Source organism: Oncorhynchus gorbuscha, unplaced genomic scaffold (genome assembly GCF_021184085.1).
Source record: "Oncorhynchus gorbuscha isolate QuinsamMale2020 ecotype Even-year unplaced genomic scaffold, OgorEven_v1.0 Un_scaffold_6059, whole genome shotgun sequence".
Classification (NCBI taxonomy): domain Eukaryota; kingdom Metazoa; phylum Chordata; class Actinopteri; order Salmoniformes; family Salmonidae; genus Oncorhynchus; species Oncorhynchus gorbuscha.
The window spans coordinates 5001-21880 of NW_025749742.1; the positions used below are offsets into that span (position 1 = coordinate 5001).

Here is a 16880-nt window from a genome sequence, read left to right on the forward strand (position 1 = left end):
TACTGTGTCTGAGGTTAACCCTTTAAACACCCCTCAGTACTGTGTCTGAGGTTAACCCTTTAGACACCCCTCAGTGCTGTGTCTGAGGTTAACCCTTTAGACACCCCTCAGTGCTGTGTCTGAGGTTAACCCTTTAAAACACCCCTCAGTACTGTGTCTGAGGTTAACCCTTTAAAACACCCCTCAGTACTGTGTCTGAGGTTAACCCTTTAAAACACCCCTCAGTACTGTGTCTGAGGTTAACCCTTTAAACACCCCTCAGTACTGTGTCTGAGGTTAACCCTTTAGACACCCCTCAGTACTGTGTCTGAGGTTAACCCTTTAGACACCCCTCAGTGCTGTGTCTGAGGTTAACCCTTTAGACACCCCTCAGTGCTGTGTCTGGAGGTTAACCCTTTTAACCCTTTAAACACCCCTCAGTGCTGTGTCTGAGGTTAACCTTTAAACACCCCTCAGTACTGTGTCTGAGGTTAACCCTTTAAAACTCCTACTCTCTGTGGTAACACCCTTGAATGTTCAACAATACATTAGTATGAATGCACAATGTCATATTTGTCATTTTCCTAAGGTGACGCCGAGAAGGACAATTCACATCCTCAGATGGACAATAAAGTTATATTTCCAATTTCATGGGAATCCTCAGATGGACAATAAAGTTATATTTCCAATCTCATGGAATCCTCAGATGGACAATAAAGTTATATTTCCAATCTCATGGGAATCCTCAGATGGACAATAAAGTTATATTTCCAATTTATGAATTCAGATGGACTATTTCCAATCTCATGGGAATCCTCAGATGGACAATAAAGTTATATTTCCAATCTCATGGGAATCCTCAGATGGACAATAAAGTTATATTTCCAATCTCATGGGAATCCTCAGATGGACAATAAAGTTATATTTCCAATCTCATGGGAATCCTCAGATGGACAATAAAGTTATATTTCCAATCTCATGGGAATCCTCAGATGGACAATAAAGTTTATTTCCAATCTCATGGGAATCCTCAGATGGAATCCCTCTCATCATGATCTAACACAGAAGTAGAAGTGAGAAGTCAACCCACCCGTACGACATAGTTGAACACTCCGGTTGTCCTTGATGGCGCTGCAGAAGTCCAGCCGGTTGAACGCTTCTCCCAGAGTGCAGTAACCATGACGCTGGGATAATTAGGACGATCGGGTATTAGTGTCTGGTTCACGGGCAACAGGGTATACTGTAACTGTTTATGTTAATAAAGAGACAGTCCTTCCTTCCTTTCCTTCCTTCCTTACCTCTTTAGTGCTTCCTTTGTGAACGTAAATCCATTTCTCTTTTGTGGAAATCTGTAGGAAAAAGGAGAGTGTGTTATTGAGGACATTATTATTATTTTTTTAAGACTGGAGCATCACCGTGGAGATGACCATTTCCTGTGTAAAATGTCTTTATGATGTCGTGGCCGGTACTGTAATACTGTAGGTTAAACTTTACAGGGAATCTTTGCGTTGTTGTTCATGAAGTCTTTCCTTCTCTTCTTAGCTGCCATGCCGTATGTAACAGACAGCCGCAGATTCTCCTGGAAGCATTCGTCCCTCTGTTTTACAATAGCTGGAAGACAGACCATACATCCCTGTTAGCAACAGCTGGAAGACAGACCATACATCCTGTTAGCCATAGCTGGAAGACAGACCATACATCCTGTTAGCCATAGTTGGGATGACAGACCATACATCCTGTTAGCCATAGCTGGATGACAGACCATACATCCTGTTAGCAATAGCTGGAAGACAGACCATACATCCTGTTAGCAATAGCTGGAAGACAGACCATACATCCTGTTAGCAATAGCTGGAAGACAGACCATACATCATGTTAGCAATAGCTGGAAGACAGACCATACATCCTGTTAGCAATAGCTGGAAGACTGACCATACCCAGTTACACATCTGGTGTACAAAAAACTAAATTTGAGTTTTATCATTGTATGAAATGTTTTTAAAAATGGCTCATTTGAGATGATACTATGTTTTTCCAAACAGGTAGGCATATAGTTGTCTTCAAACTGCCTGGAGTCAGGATCCACTGTAATTCCAATTCGTCTAATCCCATCACTTGCACAGTAGTTATTTATAGCACAATGATTAACGAGTAGGAACACAGGCTCAAAACACACAGTAACACAATAACGTCTCCTGCTTAGCCGTAGTTAACAGCAAGAGCGAATAGCGTATTGTGAATAACGTCACATTAGGTTTCTATCACATATCTATTTAATCACTTATTTTAGAGGTAGACTGGATATCAAATTGTCAATATGTATATATTTTTTATCCTTCTCTGTCCCCCCTGCCGCAATCTCTCAATTCAAGGGGCTTTATTGGTATGGGAAACATATGTTAACTAGATAATAAATAAAGTGTCTCTCTCTATCGCTCTCAGAGCATTTCATGGGAAAATTCCTTGGATAACTTGATGGCGCACTTCAGTTGTTCTCGATGTCACTAACTGGTGTCGATGCTGCTCAAGACTAAATGTATCAGGAAGCACAAACACAACAACAAAACATACATTCAGTTTCCGATACTGACCTCACGTCTGAGTCATTGCTGTTTTCGTCTAAAGAATAGTTTTTCCATCCTTCTTCAGTTTTAACCCAGCTCTGACCCGGGGACCGCCAATCCTGTCCTAGAAAAGGCATTCTCGACCGTTTTCAAAATCAACAACGCCGAAAGAAAATGATAGTTCTGACTTTATGTTGAAGAACGTTAAATGTTGTAAGATACAGGTTTGTTTTTGTCTCCCGTCTGGTCTTCAATAAAGTGTCTGATGTGTTGTCTAGTATTGTGACTGCGCAGCGGCCCTTTTTATTCTCCTGTGAACAATCCGGAAAGTCAACACTTGGAGCTCCTCCCCTTTTGGAAACTGTGCGGCAACACGTGGCTTTGTTTATCTTCTTCTCTATTGCAAAACGACCCAGGAAGGAATACTGTCACCCACAGTGGGGGTTTAGGGGCAAATGTCCTGTGCTGGAAGATACATTAATCATTTTATACTGCTGAATCAGAGCTTTTTCATTTGACCTTAGACACTACAAGCCTTTTCTGATAACGTAGATAAAATAATCTTATCCGTTTCTGTAAAAATTCCCCCTGACTCACCCTGGAAGTTAAAAATGAAGTCTCTTCTCAGGATTCTGCTAGAGTGCAGGGTTACATTGGGGGACAAGATGTATAAGGGGGGGTAAATTGAGCCGCCCTCTAGGAAAAATACACCAAATTAATAATTCCACCAAATATTTAGGAAGAGGTCATCGTTTCATGAAGTCTGAAGGACGAAACCACTTGGAAAGTGGTAAGCAAGTTATGTGCATCGATTTTCACCAAGTCAGATAAATGTATTAGGCTGGAGGTTTCCCTTGTAGCTCTGTGGGCTAGTAGTTTGCCTTGGGGTAAGTTTAGCCAATGGCCTTGGAGTAGCCAATGGTTGAGCCAATGGCCTTGGGGTAAAAGTTTAGCCAATGACCTTGGAGTATCCAATGGTTGAGCCAATGGCCTTGGAGTAGCCAATGGTTGAGCCAATGACCTTGGAATATCCAATGGTTGAGCCAATGGCCTTGGAGTATCCAATGGTTGAGCCAATGGCCTTGGGTATCCAATGGTTGAGCCAATGGCCTTGGAGTATCCAATGGTTGAGCCAATGGCCGGAAAGTATTCAATGGTTGAGTCAATGGCCTTGGAGTAGCCAATGGTTGAGCCAATGGCCTTGGAGTATCCAATGGTTGAGCCAATGGCCTTGGAGTAGCCAATGGTTGAGCCAATGGCCTTGGAGTATCCAATGTTTGATCAATGGCCTTGGAGTAGCCAATGGTTGAGCCAATGGCCTTGGAGTATCCAATGGTTGAGCCAATGGCCTTGGAGTATCCAATGGTTGAGCCAATGGCCTTGGAGTAGCCAATGGTTGAGCCAATGGCCTTGGAGTAGCCAATGGTTGAGCCAATGGCCTTGGAGTATCCAATGGTTGAGCCAATGGCCTTGGGTATCCAATGGTTGAGCCAATGGCCTTGGAGTATCTGGTCAATGACCAGATGAGACTGCATATGATGTGATGTGTTATGATGTGTTGTGTTTTGATATGATGTGATATTATGTTTTATGATATGATATGATGTGATGTGATGTGGATGTGATATGATGATGTGATGATGTGATGTGATGTGATATGATGTGATATGATGTGATATGATATGATGTGATATGATGTGATATGATGTGATATGATGTGATATGATGTGTTGTGTTTTGATATGATATGATGTGATGTTGATATGATATGATATGATGTGATATGATGTGATATGATATGATGTGATGTGATGTGATGTGATGTGATGTGATGTGATGTGATATGATGTGATGTGATGTGATATTATGTTGTGATGATGATGTGATATGATGTGTTATGTGATGTGATGTGATATGATGTGATATGATGTGATGTGATATTATATTTTGTGCACACACAAATGCACACTTCCAGTCGAGATGCACGCTCTGAAACGCTAACTATACATTCATAATGTTCTGTTTCTTTGTAACGTTGAGCAACGTGACAGTTGTTCTTCTCCCAAAATACCCCCCTCCCCCCTTCCCCCCTTCAAAGTTAGGCCCGGCACCAGATGCAACCAGAGCAGGGGCTTTCCTAGAGGTCCGTGTGGATGGTATTTCCCTGGCTGGAACAGGACAACATTACAGAAACACCAGACTGGTGTGGCGGGACCAGACACATCCAAACGGCCAATCAACATAGAATAATACAACATGTATATATTATTGGTTGGTAAAGCAGGTCAGTTAGTAGAGCATGGCTCTTGCAATGTCAGGATAGTGGGTTGGATTCCCAGGGGCCACCCATACCTAAACAAAAGCATATGTATCCTGATTGGTTAAAACAATTATCAAACACTGATGAACAGAACTGTCTGATTCCTCTCTCTCTCTCTCTCTCTCTCTCTCTCTCTCTCTCTCTCTCTCTCCCTCTCTCCCTCTCTCTCTCTCTCTCTCTCTGTCTCTATTTGTCTCTCTCTCTCTCTCTCTCTCTCTCTCTCTCTCTCTCTCTCTCTCTCTCTCTCTCTCTTTCTCTATTTGTCTCTCTCTTTCTTTCTTTCTTTCTTTCTCTCTCTCTCTCTCTCTCTCTCTCTCTCTCTCTCTCTCTCTCTTTCTCTTGTCTCTCTCTTGTCTCTCTCTTTCTTTCTCTCTCTCTCTCTCTCTCTCTCTCTCTCTCTCTCTCTCTCTCTCTCTCTCTCTCTTCTCTTTCTCTGTCTCTCTCTCTCTCTCTCTCTCTCTCTCTCTCTCTCTCTCTCTCTTTCTCTCTGTCACTCTGACTCTCTCTCCTCTCTCTCTCTCTCTCTCTCTCTCTCTCTCTCTCTCTCTCTCTCTCTCTCTCTCTCTCTCTCTCTCTCTCTCTCTCTCTCTCTCTCTCTCTCTCTCTGTTTGTGTTATGCACCTGACTCTCTCTCTCTCTCTCTCTCTCTCTCTCTCTCTCTCTGACTCTCTGCTCTCTCTCTCTCTCTCTCTCTCTCTCTCTCTCTCTCTCTCTCTCTCTCTCTGCTCTCTGCTCTCTCTCTCTCTCTCTCTCTCTCTCTCTCTCTCTCTCTCTCTCTGTCTCTCTCTCTCTCTCTCTCTCTCTCTCTCTCTCTCTCTCTCTCTGCTGCTCTCTCTCTCTCTCTCTCTCTCTCTCTCTCTCTCTCTCTCTCTCTCTCTGTCTCTCTCTCTTCTCTCTCTCTCTCTCTCTCTCTCCTCTCTCTCTCTGTCAGTGTTTATGTTGTGGCTGTCTCTCTGCACCTTTTGTCCCTCTCTTGCTCTCCTCCCTCTCTCTCTGTCAGTGTTTATGTTGGCTGTCAGACAGCACCTGACCCTCCCGTCTCTCTCTCTCTCTCTCTCTCTCTCTCTCTCTCTCTCTCTCTCTCTCTCTCTCTCTCTCTCTCTCTCTGTCTGTGTTTGTGTTGTGGCAGACAGACAGCACCTGACCCTCCCGTCTCTCTCTCTCTCCTCTCCACCTGTTGCTGTCCTCTTCAGTTGAATCAGTTTCATCATCTCTCAGGTGGTCTTGTGAAACTGTTCCTCCCTGTGGGCTCCAGGCTGTCACATCTGCCTGTCATGGAGCCAGTGTAGCAGCCGGCAGTCCACACGACTCACGTGGTGTAATGTTTCCTCCTCTCCTGTTTGTTTACTAAAATAACCCCAGATCATCTAGACTTTCCAGCACCCCTCCTGCCCCCCTCTCACCCCTCCATCCCTCCATCCTTCACTCGTCTATCCCCTCACCCCTCACCCTTTACCGGTTGGCACGGAACAATCTGGTTTTCAAAGAAATGTCAGTTGAGATCCGATAATAACTACTACCTGCTGCGTATGTACTATACATGAATGGGGGGGTTGATTAACATTCACCTTATACCGCCAGTCATGACGTTGGGCTGTCACGAGACTGTCATTTACTCAGCATAGACGGTTGGGCTGTCACGAGACTGTCATTTACTCGGCATAGACGGTTGGGCTGTCACGAGACTGTCATTTACTCAGCATAGACGGTTGGGCTGTCACGAGACTGTCATTTACTCGGCATAGACGGTTGGGCTGTCACGAGACTGTCATTTACTCAGCATAGACGGTTGGGCTGTCACGAGACTGTCATTTACACAGCATAGACGGTTGGGCTGTCACGAGACTGTCATTGACTCAGCATAGACGGTTGGGCTGTCACGAGACTGTCATTTACTCAGCATAGACGTTGGGCTGTCACGAGACTGTCATTTACTCAGCATAGACGGTTGGGCTGTCACGAGACTGTCATTTACTCAGCATAGACGGTTGGGCTGTCACGAGACTGTCATTTACTCAGCATAGACGGTTGGGCTGTCACGAGACTGTCATTTACTCGGCATAGACGGTTGGGCTGTCACGAGACTGTCATTTACTCGGCATAGACGATTGGGCTGTCACGAGACTGTCATTTACTCGGCATAGACGGTTGGGCTGTCACGAGACTGTCATTTACTCAGCATAGACGGTTGGGCTGTCACGAGAATGTCATTTACTCAGCATAGACGTTGGGCTGTCATGAGACTGTCATTTACTCAGCATAGCCGTTGGGCTGTCACGAGACTGACCTTCACTCAGCACAGATGGTTGGGCTGTCACGAGACTGTCATTTACTCAGCATAGAAGGTTGGGCTGTCACGAGACTGTCATTTACTCAGCATAGACGGTTGGGCTGTTACGAGACTGACATTTACTCAGCATAGACGGTTGGGCTGTCACGAGACTGTCATTTACTCAGCATAGACGGTTGGGCTGTCACGAGACTGTCATTTACTCAGCATAGACGTTGGGCTGTCACGAGACTGTCATTTACTCAGCATAGACGTTGGGCTGTCACGAGACTGTCATTTACTCAGCATAGAGACAATGAAGTGGCTCAGAAAGGAGTGTTGGCAGAGACGGGGTCATGATGTTTCGATTAATAATGAATCAATGAAGCGAGAGTACGGTGTCGTATTACAGGGGATATGAAATGCTATGTGTTGTGGAACATGAGATGGAGTGTGATGTACTGTAAGGGATTTATTGGGATGTTTATTTAAATGTTGAAATCGGAAATACTATATGCTGTCCTCTCCTCCTCTGTCGTAAGAGATGCTTCTTCGTGTCTAGAGAACAGATGGAATCTGAGCAGCCCATCTATCTCTCAATGAAAGTCTATGACCCCAGTTCAGCTGGTCTCACTGGCCGCGCTGGTCCTCACAGTGTGACTGAGACCTCACAGTGAGACTGAGACCTGACAGTGAGACTGAGACCTCACAGTGGGATTGAAACCTCACAGTGAGGCTGAGACCTCACAGTGAGGCTGAGACCTAACATTGAGACTGAGACCTCACAGTGAGACTGAGACCTCACAGTGAGACTGAGACCTCACATTGAGACTGAGACCTCACAGTGAGACTGAAACCTCACAGTGAGACTGAGACCTCACATTGAGACTGAGACCTCACATTGAGACTGAGACCTCACAGAGGGACTGAGACCTCACAGTGGGACTGAGACCTCACAGTGAGACTGAGACCTCACAGTGAGACTGAGACCTCACAGTGAGACTGAGACCTCACAGTGAGACTGAGACCTCACATTGAGACTGAGACCTCACAGTGAGACTGAAACCTCACAGTGAGACTGAGACCTCACATTGAGACTGAGACCTCACATTGAGACTGAGACCTCACAGTGGGACTGAGACCTCACAGTGGGACTGAGACCTCACAGTGAGACTGAGACCTGACAGTGAGACTGAGACCTCACAGTGAGACTGAAACCTCTTTATACAGAGAGGAGTACGAAGAATTTTAAACTAAATTGACTGTCACAGTCATTGTGATAACATTTTATTATTTATTTTTATTCATAAACAACATTACAAAAACAAACACGAAAATTAATATCACTCCAAATTTTAAAAAAAATACTTATATGAGGCGATAGATCTGTCGGCAAACCATTTGTACGATGTCACCACACACAGTGTGGAAGAAACGAAGAAGAAACGCATAAAACAGACTGAACCCTCTCACTCTTCAAATATAACTATGACGGCATTCTTACAATGTGCATATGGTATTGTTAAATCTCATGTCCGTTGACTTGGTTAAAAACTCTCACTGAAATATGACTAGTTCCATCCACGTAGCCTCAGGGGAACGCTATTTATAAATACACACTGAGCGAACAAAACATTAAGAACACCTGCTCTTTCCGTAAACATAGACTGACCAGGTGAATCCAGGTGAAAGATATGATCCCTTATTGATGTCACCTGTTAAATCCACTTCAATCAGTGTAGATGAAGGGAGGAGACAGGGTAAAGAAGGATTTAAGTCTTGAGACAATTGAGACATGAATTGTGTATCTGTGCCATTCAGAGGGTGAACGGGCAAGAGAGAAGATTTAAGAGCGAGGTTTGGTAGTAGATGCCAGACGCACTAGTTTGTGTCAAGAACTGCAAAGCTGCTGGGTTTTCACGCTCAACAGTTTCCGTGTGTATCAAGAATGGTCCACCACCCAAAGGACATCCAGACAACTTGACACAACTGTAGGAAGCAGTGGAGTCAACATGGGCCAGCAGCCCTGTGGAATGCTTTCTACACCTTGTAGAATCCATGGTCTGACGAAACTCTTAATGTTTTGTACGCTCATCATAGTGTTCCTAATGTTATGAATGCTCAGTATAAAGAATTCCTAATGTTTTGCACACTCAGTATAAAGTGTTCCTAATGTTTTGCACATTCAGTATAAAGTGTTCCTAATGTTTTGTACGCTCAGTATAAAGTGTTCTAATGTTTTGTACGCTCAGTATAAAGTGTTCCTAATGTTTTGCACGCTCAGTATAAAGTGTTCCTAATGTTTTGTACGCTCAGTATAAAAGTGTTCCTAATATTTTGTACGCTCAGTATAAAGTGTTCCTAATGTTTTGTACACTCAGTATACAGTGTTCTCAAACAACAGTCACTGAATCATGTTGGCACACGACCCTGGGTTTGTGATGATGCTCAGTATAACACAGGGAACGCCCTTGCTGCCTCATTAGTCTCGGAACCCAGAACCAAATCTTGCGTGCGCTGGCTAGCTACAGTCTGTTACCAGAGACGACTGTCTCACATCATGTTTGGCCTACCGTAGGGTTTGTTAATTGTGCAGTGATGAGTAGTGACTGGAGTTTTACCTCGAAGATGTGCCCAGAGAAAACTCTGGACCCTACCCACTGGGGACAGACATCAGTTCAAACGCCTAGTTTTGATTTGGTTTCAGATGTTAAACTGACGTGAAATCAACGTGAAATCAACGTGAAATCAACAAAACATTTCACCATATCGTTGGATTTATGCTAATAAGTTGTGTGAAAACAGAACCAGTTTTCTACATTGATTCAACGTTATCAAGGTTGAATTTCTTTTGGGGTTGAAATGACGTAGAAACAACACTGTTGCAACCATTTTTTCCCCAGTGGGTAGTAACGCCATCCGGTCTGTTGGTAACGTGTGTTTGGACTGGTGACTAAACAGTTGGTCATCATGTAGTGTCGTCTTCATATAGTCTACAGGACTTGTATACACCCATAGCCTTCAGTTCCACATAACAATTAACTTCCCAGGGCTTCAGTTCCACATAACAATTAACTTCCCAGGGCTTCAGTTCCACACAACAATTAACTTCCCAGGGCTTCAATTCCACACAACAATTAACTGCCCAGGGCTTCAGTTCCACACAACAATTAACTGCCCAGGGCTTCAGTTCCACACAACAATTAACTGCCCAGGGCTTCAGTTCCACACAACAATTAACTGCCCAGGGCTTCAGTTCCACACAACAATTAACTGCCCAGGCTTCAGTTCCACACAACAATTAACTGCCCAGGGCTTCAGTTCCACACAACAATTAACTGCCCAGGGCTTCAGTTCCACACAACAATTAACTTCCCAGGGCTTCAGTTCCACACAACAATTAACTGCCCGGGCTTCAGTTCCACATAACAATTAACTGCCCAGGGCTTCAGTTCCACACAACAATTAACTGCCCAGGGCTTCAGTTCCACATAACAATTAACTGCCCAGGGCTTCAGTTCCACAACAATTAACTGCCCAGGGCTTCAGTTCCACACAACAATTAACTGCCCAGGGCTTCAGTTCCACACGATAAAATCGATAAAACATAAAAATATCTCATTTGATTTAAGATTCGCTGCTGGAGAAAGTGTCACCCATTGGAGGGAATTTTATGGGACAGGAAATGACATCAGAGATGTTCTTTGCAACATCTGTGTCGGTCAGCTATCACATCCGAGCAGCAACATATGCATAGACAGTATTGCCCTACCATGCAAAAAGGCAATAACTGCTCATTTGGTCCAAAATTAGTTAATGTCATGTTTTGCTTCATTAAATACATTCTTAATCATGTGGACAAGTATCCTGCCTCGGTTGTATTGTGTTCAGGAGACAATGGGGGGTCATGTTAGCCAGTAACTGCATGAAGATACTGTGACACCAAGGTAAATTAAAGGTATTTTTCTCAGTTCCACGCTATGAGCAGTTAATGTCTTTTTTTGCTTGGTCGGGCAGTGTATCATCTGAAGGGGGGGGGGCACACACATCCACAATACACACTCAGGGAGGCTTGGATTTGTTGGAGACACACACCAGGGACAGAGAACCGTGGTCAAACAGCTTGTACGGCAACGCCCCTTCGCCGCCCACGCGTCAGTCTTGGTCGTAGCACTCCCAAGCTGTCGGAGTCCTCTATGACGCCGTGTCCGTTGATGAAGCGTCCTCGGTCACGTACAGTTGTCGCCGAGCACCGCGACGGCGTGATGCATCCTCCTCTGCTTCAGGTTCTCACACCTCGTAAAGCGGATTTGGCTTTGGTGTCGTACGCGATCATTCTTCTGGTGTAGCCTGTAAAAAAGGACATTAGGGGGGACAGTTAGGGACAGTTAGGGTACAGTTAGGGACAGTTAGGGAGGGGACAGTTAGGGACAGTTAGGGACAGTTAGGGGGACAGTTAGGGGACAGTTAGGGGACAGTTAGGGGACAGTTAGGGTACAGTTAGGGACAGTTAGGGACAGTTAGGGAGACAGATAGGGGACAGTTAGGGGGACAAATTAGGGACAGTTAGGGGACAGTTAGGGGGGACAGTTAGGGACAGTTAGGGGACAGCTAGGGGGACAGTTATGGGACAGTTAAGGGGGACAAAGTTAGGGGACAGTTAGGGGGACAGTTAGGGACAGTTAGGGACAGAGCTGCTGATAAAGTTGTCTTGACAAAAGACAGAAGAGATATCAAGATCTCAAAGTCCTAAGTAGACCAAATAAAGTTGTATTTAATTGAAACATTAGATTGTCCTTTTCCCCCTGACTAAAGCCACAGACCCAGTCTCACCTACCTCCCATAATGTAGATCTTGTCATCAAGGACCGCTGCTGGTGCAGAAACGTTTCACTGTCCTGGGCCCCATCATAGACCACATATTCCTGCCAATGTGATACACCTGGAGAAAGAGGATGGGTTTAGAAGAGTTTAGTGTTTCCGTGCAGATTTGTCCCCCAAAAAAGTTTCAAGGATTAACAGCAACCCAAGACTTCAAATCTTCAGTAATAAACACCCGAGACTTCAAGTCTTCAGTAATAAACACCCGCCACTCAAGTCTTCAGTAATTCAACACCCGAGACTTCAAGTCTTCAGTACTCAAAACACCCCGAGACTTCAAGTCTTCAAGTTCACCACACAACAGCCAACTCAACAGAAGCGACATTCTGCCTACCTGTATCATCCTGACAGGGTTCTGCACGCCTTCTCCCCTCCCGAACATGTAGATTCTTTGATCGCAGCGGCAACCGCCGGGTGTAGCACAGCCGTCGGCATGGGAAACCATAGCCTCCCATTGGTTGAACATACTATTGTACCTTGCACCGTGCTCGCACACCTGCTTCCGGCCCCAGGCCCCCCAGGACGAAGATAAAGTGCAGGTAGGGAGACCGACTGGTGGGCGAAGCGAGGCTGGATCATGGGCTCAGTTGTCCTCCACTGGTTGGTCTTTAGAGACAACGTATAGACAGTGGTGCTGACCACTCTGTGCTTGGTGTCATGGTGAGGCCTCCCAGGACATACAGGGATACTGTGGATACAGACGTAGGAGGCCCTTATAGAGTCGCAAGGGCAGCTTGGCCAGCCACTGCCAGCGCTGAGTCCTCTCGCCGAACAGCAGTGCTTCTCGCTGGACGTGCCTGTTCGTTGTTCCTGCGGCCGCCAACGAGAACCAGGGTCTCCCGGCAGGGTGAAACGCCGCGGGGTCACCCACAGGGGCTTGAGGTCCGACCCACACTTAGTAGTGATGGAGAACATGAGGCGTCGGACGGACTCGATGACACCGGTGCACAGGGTGGGAGGACTGGACGAGGGGGTCGCTGGCGATGAATTGGAACAGGTAGGTGGGGTGGATGTAGCGCAGACGCACCTTCCTGAAGAGGTCGGAGATGGCGCCGCGCCGGGAGAACGGGTCGTGGTGGATCCACGCCAGTAACGTCTCGAACACCTGTTTAAAAAAAAAAAAAAGCTGTTTTAATTTCAACGCTAGTTCTAAACATCCATTGATAGTTTTAACTTTGTTGATGATGCGTTGCTGCTTTTAGTGGCCGTTGTTGTTTGATTGGGTATTTATTTTTAGTATTACCTACCTGCTCCTCCTCAGCACAGAGCCAGTCATCCTCCAGGTAACCCATCAGCTCTGTGTAAGGAGAGAGGCTCACAGGTCCTCAGAGGTGGAGACGTCAGAGAAGCTCTGTACTGCCATCTCCTGGCCTGGAATCAGTCAATGAATGAATGAATGCCATTGACGTACATGGGCTGAGTCCGAAAATAGTACCCTTTTCCTAATTCCTTTTAGTACACTACTTTTTTAACCAGGGCTAGCTGCCAAAAGTGAACTAACTATACCAGGGCCCCTAGGCTGTCAAGTGAACTAACTACACCAGGGCCCCTGTGGCTGCCAAGTGAACTAACTGCACCAGGGCCCCTAGGCTGTCAAGTGAACTAAATACACCAGGGCCCCCAGGCTGTCAAGTGAACTAACTATACCAGGGCCCCCTAGGCTGTCAAGTGAATCTAACTACACCAGGGTCCCTAGGCTGCCAGGTCAACTAACTACACCAGGGTTCCTAGGCTGCCAGGTCAACTAACTACACCAGGGCTCCTAGGCTGCCAAGTGAACTAACTACACCAGGGCTCCTAGGCTGCCAAGTGAACTAACACACCAGGGCCCTAGGCTGCCAAGTGAACCAACAATACATACTTAAAACTAAATCAATTCTACTGACCTTCTCCTTCAGGCTGTTGCAGTGTAATATCTCTGCCAGTCGCTTCATGCTGAGGCAGTTGTCGGGCTCAGCTGCTCCTGAAAATATATTACATGTAAAAAAAATGTAAATGTCTTTCCCCAGGGACAAAACACATGATTAATCCTATTAAAGTTTCAACATCAATGTGAAAGTGCCAGAGTTTTAAAAGCCACAGGAAGCTAATTTGTCTGTGGTCACCTGCAGGAAAGGAGCAGGCCTCGAACAGCCTGGTACTGGAGCATGGAGGGAAGCCTGCATAAGGCGTACTATCTCCATGGTGATGGTGATGACCCCTGTGTAGACGTAGTCGATTTATGTCACTTCAGGATGCTGGAGGTGATCCCCTTCAACAATAACCATAATAATAGTAATAATAACAACAATAATAACAATAATAATAATAATAACAACAATAATAACGATAGCAATAACCATAATAATAGTAATAATAACAACAATAATAATAACAACAACCATAATAACACAATAAACAATAATAATAACAACAATAACAATAATAATTAATAATAATAATAATAATAATAACAATAACAATAATAATAATAACAATGACAATAATACTAATAATAACAATACAGCAACAACAATAAGAATAAGAATAACAACAATAATAACAACAATAATAATAATAATAACAATAACAATAATAATAACAATAACAATAATAACACTAATAATAATAATAATAATAATAACAATAACAATAATAATAATAACAATGACAATAATACTAATAATAACAATAATAGCAACAACAATAAGAATAGAAGTTACCAACAATAATAACAACAATAATAATAATAATAACAATAATAATAATAATAACAACAATGACAATAATAATAATAATAACAATAATAATAATAGTAATAATAACAGTAATAATAAAACCATAATAATAATAATAATAATAATAACAATAATAATAACCATAATAATAATAATAACAACAACAATAATAATAACAATAATAATAATAATAATAATAACAGTAATAATAATAACAGTAATAATAATAATAACAATAATAATAATAACAATAATAATAATAATAATAGTAATAATAATAATAATAATAACAGAAATAATAATAATAATAATAATAATAACAATAATAATAATAATAATAATAATAATAATAATAATAATAATAACAATAATAATAATAATAATAATAATAATAATAATAATAATAATAATAATAACAACAATAATAATAATAATAATAATAATAATAATAATAATAATAATAATAATAATAATAATAATAACAATAATAATAATAATAATAATAATAATAATAATAATAATAATAATAATAACAATAATAATAATAATAATAATAATAATAATAATAATAATAATGATAATAACAATAATAACAGTAATAATAATAATAATAATAATAATAATACTAATAATAATAGGGAGAAAGATTATATTTGATTTGTACAGCGCCTTTCGTTGACAGGCAGAAACCACACAGCACTTTATATAAAAGCCTTCTCCTGTTTCAGTAGAGTGAGGCAGGACACTAGTCTAGTTTTACAAAAAAAAAAACATTTTGCTTATTTAAAAAAAAAAGTGAAACAAGCCTCTACCTTCAGATCCACCTTCTCCTGGTTGGTCTCTCTGAAGTGGTGACAGAACATGGCCGTGAAGTAAGGACTGCTGGAGGCCAGGATGTTACGGTGGCAGGGGATCTCTGTGTTATCTGAACAGAGGAGCACGTCGGTAAGGATCCTGGTCTGCCTCAGACGGTTCAGCTGCAGTAGGAGGTCGGACGACTGTTCCTTGTTCCTGTAGTGGAACACATCTACGTGTGGTTTTGATTGGTCCATTCTGAGGAAAAAAACGGACATGGTTTGATTTGGGAGGAAATGGATTCAATTTGGGTTTTATTTGGGGATTTTTTTTCTCTGTAGAGGTGAGTGTGTATAGTTTGGTCAAGTCTGTAGCTCAATTGGTAGAGCATGGCGCTTGTAACGCCAGTGTAGTGGGTTCGATCCCCGGGACCACCCATACATAGAATGTATGCACACATGACTGTAAGTCGCTTTGGATAAAAGCGTCTGCTAAATGGCATATATATATATATAAGTCAGTGACATGAATGATTACAAATCCTCGGTCAAAAATTATTTCGCTAATATTTGAATGTTTTCTCAAATCACACACATATTTCCTGTAGGATCCAAGGCTTAGGTGTTTCCCACCTCCGACTCCATCACGATCATAAATACCTCAAATTGCATCTAGAATGTGTATCTTCAGTAGCACGCTGTTTTCTGCACGGAGAACTTCCAACGCAGATAGCGTGAGGCTCGTGATCAACATTAACATATTATAGTAGTCCTGTCATAACCCAGCTTGGGGTCGAGCACCACGTCCTGGACTCTACCAGCATTGGGACACAACACATTCACTAGAGCTGTTATCAGCTCACTGGGTTAGGATGGTCTGATTACCCTGTCAGACACCCTCTCCATTTAGTCTCATGGACCAAGACACACCAACAATACAACGTGTTATTGGTTAGGATGGTCTGATTACCCTGGAGTCAGACACCCTCTCCATTTAGTCTCATGGACCAAGACACACCAACAATACATCGTGTTATTGGTTAGGATGGTCTGATTACCCTGGAGTCAGACACCCTCTCCATTTAGTCTCATGGACCAAGACACACCAACAATACAACGTGTTATTGGTTAGGATGGTCTGATTACCCTGGAGTCAGACACCCTCTCCATTTAGTCTCATGGATCAAGACACACCAACAATACCGCTATGGTGATTTTTCTGCAGTCTGAAGATATAGTCTGTAGTTATATAGTCTGTAGTTATATAGTCTGTAGTTATATAGTCTGTAGTTATATAGTCTGTAGTTATATAGTCTGTAGTTATATAGTCCATATAGTCTGTAGTTATATAGTCTGT

At 43.0% G+C, this 16880-nt stretch overlaps 2 pseudogenes; both read right to left on the minus strand.

Moving 5' to 3' along the window:
• Window positions 1–1060: 1060 nt before the first annotated feature.
• On the minus strand, window positions 1061–6448 carry LOC124029310 (annotated as a pseudogene).
• Window positions 6449–10870: 4422 nt separating this feature from the next.
• Window positions 10871–16492, minus strand: LOC124029309 (annotated as a pseudogene).
• Between the last annotated feature and the right edge of the window lie 388 nt (window positions 16493–16880).